Raw genomic sequence first — 6,566 nt, 5'->3', positions numbered from 1 at the left:
CTCGTCGGAATTGAATGAAATTTGGTGTGTGTGCAGAATCGGACCCTCTACCAACATTCTAAGATCCATCTTGATTCATTCTATTTACAGATTTGGCATCAATTTATATTTAACATAGGAAGTCCCATTGAACACGTTCAGACGTGCAGGTAAAGTTCTGGATCCAGGGGATCAAAGTGTAATCAATTCAGGTGCAGGTTTGTAAAACGCATCAAACATTTTTGGTCGCAACAATCACAAAAACAGGCCACAAAATCCTGGAAGGACTGGAGCTTGTATCCCCACAACTTAAAAATGCGAATTGCCTCCACAAAGGAGCTTCTGTTTTCATCTGTGCAGGTGTATCTGTAAGTTTGTCCTACAGGAAGCAACTTCCTGTCTGCTCACTGAAAAGGTCTCAAAACATGATCACATTTTCAAGACAACCCGATCACTTATAACGGGCAAAACTGTAAAAGAAAGAACGGAAATCTCGATCAGAACTCTTCGGAATTTAACGAAATTTGGCGTGTGTGCAGGATCAGACCCTCTACTAACAGACTTAGCTTCATCTGGATCTGGTTCAGATTACAGATTTGGCGTCAATTTAGATTTAACATAGGAAGTCCAATTGAACACGTTCAGGCATGTTTATCTCAGCGACATCTTCACAGATCACGTTTATGTAAGAAGGTAAGGTTCTCTACAGATCCTTGTCCTGATTCAGTTTTTTAGTTTCTGGGTTGTTGTTGTCGTTTTCTTGTGTGGTGCAGGTACAGCACGGGTAAAACCATGTTGCTGGGCACATCGAAACAGGCGATGACCATCACCGTAGTGCACGATATAATGTTTTTATTGCCTTCTGAAACCAGAACGGCACAAGACACCGTCCCCACCAGCTTGAAGAGCAGCGCAGTCAGGATGGTCATGATTGTGCGGAAAGCTCTCTGCTTCGATTGGTCCACGCGCCTCGTCCTCCCGTCCACTTCCTCCCCCGGCCGCGGGCGCCTGAGAGCCCGGAGAACCGTGATACTGCACAGCGCGACGGCGACCAACAGGAGCGCGGTGAAGGAGATGTAGAACAGCATGAATTTGAGCGAGTGTGTGAAGTGGACGGCGATGATACCCACGCCGCACAGCAGCCAGACGCAGCAGAGGCACGTGTTCCTCAGCTTCACCACGCCCTTCTTTCTCAGCCCCATGAAGAAGACGGGGTGGACGACGGCTACGTAGCGCTCCACGCAGGTCAGGAGGTGTAACAGCAGCTGTCCATGGGAGCCGGTTCCGATGATGGTGGACGCCGGCCAGATCAGGTGCGGTTGTTTGGTGTAACTGGCGAAAAAGAAGAGGGCGACGCCTGAGAGCTCCTCCAGCTGCATCGCCATGGAGTGATACACCATGACCACGTCTCTGACCGCCGACACACAGCGTCGCGTCCGCCGCTGACGGCAGTCCAGGAGGAGGACGAGGACGAAGAGCAGCAGGAGGCCGAGGTCGTTGGTGATGGAGAAGGTGGAGAAGAAGAGGAAGCAGTTTTGGGTGCTGAAGGAGGCGAGGGGAGGATGGAGGCAGGAGTTAGAGGAGGCGTTCACCGCCATGTTGACGTTCACGGACGTCTGAAGAAGTAGAAAAGCAAAAGAAGGAGGAAACAAAAATGAATCAAAGAAATGGTAAATGGTTTTGTACGCAGAGGGGTTGTTAGTTTGAATTCCTTCAGGTACCAAACATGCAGGTTTCTTTAATATCCAGTCTTATATAAAGTACTTTAAAGTGATGCTTGAGTAAAAGTACAAATATGACAAAGAAAATGACTTTGGTAGAAATTGAAGTCACTTTTTTTTTTTTCAGTAATGATACTTAAGTAAAAGTCCCTGTGATGGACTGGCGAACTGTCCAGGGTGTACCCCGCCTATCGCCCGATGTAGCTGAGATTGGCACAGCACCCCCCGCGACCCTCTGGTTGAGGATAAAGCGGTAGATGATGACTGACTGACTTAAGTGAAAGTCTTAAAGTTGTAGAAGTAAAAGTCTTTAAAAAAGTGAGGCGATGGAGCCATGGTGGCTCAGTGGTAGGGGCGAGTTGTCTTTCGACTGGAAGGTTGTGGGTTTAATTCCTGGCTCGGCTCGTCAATGTGTGTCCAAAGACATTGAACTGCGTGTGAATGAGTGAATGGGTGGAAACTGTCGCGTAAAGAAAAGCTCTATACAAATACAGACCATAATACCAACTCTTCTTCTTCATCTCATTTGATTTGGTAGGAACAAAATACATCAAATAAAGTGTTAAGGTCACATTGTTTCCTCTAAGTCACAGTATGTTTTTTGTCGATTAGGATTTTTTAAATAAAATGTGTCTATATCAAAAATACATTTTATAAACAAACAGTATATATAATTACTGTTATTAGTATGTAAAGTACTGTGTTTTAGATGCATAAAACACCATCATGTGTGCGTGTATTAACTCAACAACAAACAAACAACTGAAAATTGTGACAACAAAACAACATAATTTGACTTGAAGTATTTTATTTTGAAGGGCAACTCACCATCGGCAGAGTTCATCTTCTGAAAGTTCAGCAACTGATGTTCAGTGGAATATGAGACGTTTATGTAGCTGTGCGCTAAAGTGTGTGTGTGTGTGGGGAGGGGGTGTGTGTGTGGATGTTTTGCAAGTCATATTTTACAATGCTCGTTTTTTACGGTAAATTGCACATGGCAAATCTAGTTTCATTAGTGTGTGTGTGTGTGAAAGGGGTCGTCATGCCGACCAGAGACGGTACAAAAACAAACACACAGTAAACAATATTCCCTTTATTATTCTTTTATTAAAGTACAGTGACAGTCACACAGTGTTGTTGTACGACACAATCGTGCTACGTTCATGTTTAGCATGGTCGGTTAAGATAATAGCAAACACCAAAAGGGTGGAGCTATGGGGGGGGGGGGGGCTGAGCCGCACCTGCTGGGAGCCGCACCTGCTGTTGTCTGTCAGCGGCCATTTTGAAGCCTCAAGACTTGTGTGCGGAGGGCGGAGCTAGTGGAGCTATTACGGAGGATTTTTGGGGGGTGTTTTTCGCAGTCCAAACGTCCAGATGTTACATTTGTGTTGAAAACATCACAAATAAATCTAAAGATAAACATTGGCATAATAATGCATTTAACTTTCATGTGTTTTGTTTAACAGCAAACACGTTTGAGGATTTAGATCCCATAGTTTAGCTAGCTGGTTTTATGCTAACTTCCTGTTGGCACAGTGTTGTAATCTAAAAAAGTAAAATATTTGTCACTTTGATTTATATTTCTCAAAGAGTTTTTCTAGCCTGGATGAGCTGCTTTACGCTACAGTTTTCACCCATTCACATGGTGCAACATGGGGTTAAGTAAGTGTCTTGCTCAAGGACACATAGACGAGCAGAGCCAGGTATTGAACCCACAACCTTCCAGTTGAAAGACAACTCACCCTACCACTGAGCTAATGTCATATACTTTAAGACTTTTATTTAAGTATCACTTTAAGGTACTTCATACAACATTAGCTAATCGTGCACCAGCGTACTCATCACATTTTAAGTACCAAACATTTGCTAAATATCACGATTATGCATGTCACGACATTTTAGTGTGAATGGGACTTTAAGCTAGGCAGCATGAGCTAAACGGGGATGTAACTCTCTGCGTACAGGGAGCATTTAAAGTGTGAAGAAGCATAAATGATTAGTTAGACACTAGTTAGTTAATTATTGTTACTAATTATTAGCCGTTGTTGCGACAAATCAGAGATCACGTGGGATTCTCAGACCTAAAGCGGCACTAAACTAAAACTCCAAAACTCAGCAGCGACGTTTAAAACAACAGCGGTTATTTACTCACCGCTGGAACAAACGCAACAGAGCCACTTTCCCGCTCTGTGGAGGAACAGCAGCGGTAACACCAGAGAGCTCAGCAGATTGAACCCCATTCCGCACACCATCGCGACACAGCCGCCTTCGTAACCAAGCTTCCTGGACATGTTCAGAGCCAGGGTCACGAGTAAGGCGCTGAACCACAGCCACTGTGCCAACAGAATAGCCACGACGGTGGCGATGGTGCGCTGCTTCGATCGGTTAGCGGCCCGGCGATGCGCGGGCCGCGGACGCATCAGAACACGGAGAACGCAAAGGCTGCAAAACGACATGATGACTGACGACAACACTAGCAGGAGCAGGAGCGGGACGACGGGTACAGTAGGGTTCACCAGGATCGTTATGCCTGTCCAGCTCCAGCACAGCAGCCACACACACGCCACGCTAGCGTTTCTGATTCTGACACCAGCTGACTGTTTCATCCTCCTGTAGGTGACGGGGTGAACTACAGCCAGGTAACGCTCCAAGCACGTCAGGAAGTGGAAGCTCATCTGTGCGGGAAAGATCTGGTCGGAGAGAGAGACCCCGACTTCAGTCACCACAGGTTTAGCCATGTAGAAACCGCACAAAAAGATGAAGAACCCGACAACAGCGATCAGCTCAAGGTAAACCAGGTGGAGGGTGAAGATGTCCCCGTGGCTTGACGACTGGGACGGACGCCGCCATCGCTGGAGTCCCAGGTAGAGTACAAGGACACAGAGAGGGAGGAGGACCAAGGCTCTGATGCTGTTTATGATTGAGAACAGGTCAACGGCAATCCTGGAGTCCATGCAGTGGTAGATCCAAGGATGGAGGGAGGAGCCAGATGAGTTGACTGACATGTCTGAGAGGAAGTGATTGGAGACAAAAAGAGGGGAAGACAGAGACAAAAGACATGAGATGTGAACAACTCAAGGTGTTTTGTCTCTTCTGTAGTCTAATCGTCAACAAGTCAACCTATCAATGTTTATCGCACATTTGTTCAACAAACCATTGACAGGCATCAAACAAGGCACGTGGCTCACTCCAGAGCAGCTCCAGAGATTCATTCATTCATTTCCTACCACTTTATCCTCCAAATGAGGGTCGCGGGGAGCTGGAGCCAATCCCAGCTGACAGTGGGGCGAAAGGTGGGGGTCACACCCTAGACAGGTCGTCAGTCCATCGCAGGGCCATTCAACCTCTCATGGGTAATCCAGAGCAGGGGTCACACTCAAATGACCTTGGGGCCACGGAGCAGCTAATCTGGCCAGTAGGGGGCAATCAAGTGAAAACAACCCGCACTCAACCTGAACGAGCTCATGCAACCGATCCTGACCTCATGCCGTCTCATCCTCCAACTTTAGCTAGGCTAATGTTAGCCACGTTTGTACTGCGCTGCTATGTTATTTTAGCCACGTAAAGCAGTCGCACGTGAATGAAATGAATTTGTTAAATGAAAATGAATACAAAAAATACTTAAAAAAAAATATGACAAGTAATAAAAATGTATTCAGTAATAATAATCGACTTCTGCATTTAAGTAAATTGGAATTGTGTCTTACCTACACGATCAGATCATCGCAAAGACGATAAATGATGTTATCAGTATTTGTCAGTCGTCGTTAACTCCATTGAAGGCAAATTTTAATTATTAATTATAAATAATGCCCTCGTGTGGTCAGTTTGTGTCACTGTTAATCTGAACAAAGGATTTTTTATTTTTTTCTTAAAGTTGTTTCAGGTTTACTTCAAAATAAAATACTTTACCTACAGAAATTATCAATGTAAATGAAAACATACTTATGTTCGTTAGATGTGAACATAAATATACATTTAAAATGACAATTTCTTCTTTGCTGAGATCAAAACTATCAACAAATATTTATTTTTTATTTTTTGTCTCAAACTCCCTTCATGCAGGAACCAGATAATGAAAAAATGTTTTCGTCAAACAAATATTAATAGTAAGAAGAAGAACCGGACCCACCTGGTCACTGTCGTGTCTCTTGTTGACTGGATCCTGGTGCTGATGTGATGCGTATTTCATACAGACGTGGCACACTGTGCACACAAAAAACTGTGGCCTGTTTCTTTTGCATACGGCAAAATAAATAAATGATTTAGTGACTGTGGACAAATTCTCATTTGACTGAATTTGAATCACATAATTATGAATATGAATATATTAATACAATTTATCTCAACGTCCAGAACCTATATTCTCCTGCACGTCCATCAGGGGGCGACTCCACTGGTTTGTGAATTTTCACAGCCTAGTGGAAAGGGAACTTGGCTTTGTAACTGGAGGGTTGCTGGTTTGAGTCCCGACATGACAAGGGCTGGCGTACCTCTGAGTAAGGCACCCAATCTTCCATTACTACTACTAAAATGACCCCAACCACTGGATGTGGGGGGAGCCACATCCAGTGTACTGAAAAAAGTGAAAAGTGAAAAAAGTGTTATGTTGCTAATGCTACCCAAAAAAATAGCTAAAATGACATAAAACACTTAATGCTAACGTTGAAAAACAACATAACACAAAACATTTACTGGACATTACAAAACAAAATCATAAACTTTACCACAAAAAAGTAACAAACGTCCAGTGTTTGAAGGCGGAGCTTAATACGTGTAGCTAGCTTTTCCGAACTTACTGACCCCACTATGTATTTATTTATTAAATCTTAATTGTTTAATATCTTACACCACTCTAAACCCAGT

This window comes from Solea solea, chromosome 3 (assembly GCF_958295425.1).
Source record: "Solea solea chromosome 3, fSolSol10.1, whole genome shotgun sequence".
Taxonomy (NCBI): Eukaryota; Metazoa; Chordata; class Actinopteri; order Pleuronectiformes; family Soleidae; genus Solea; species Solea solea.
Note: the sequence above shows the minus strand (reverse complement) of the source record.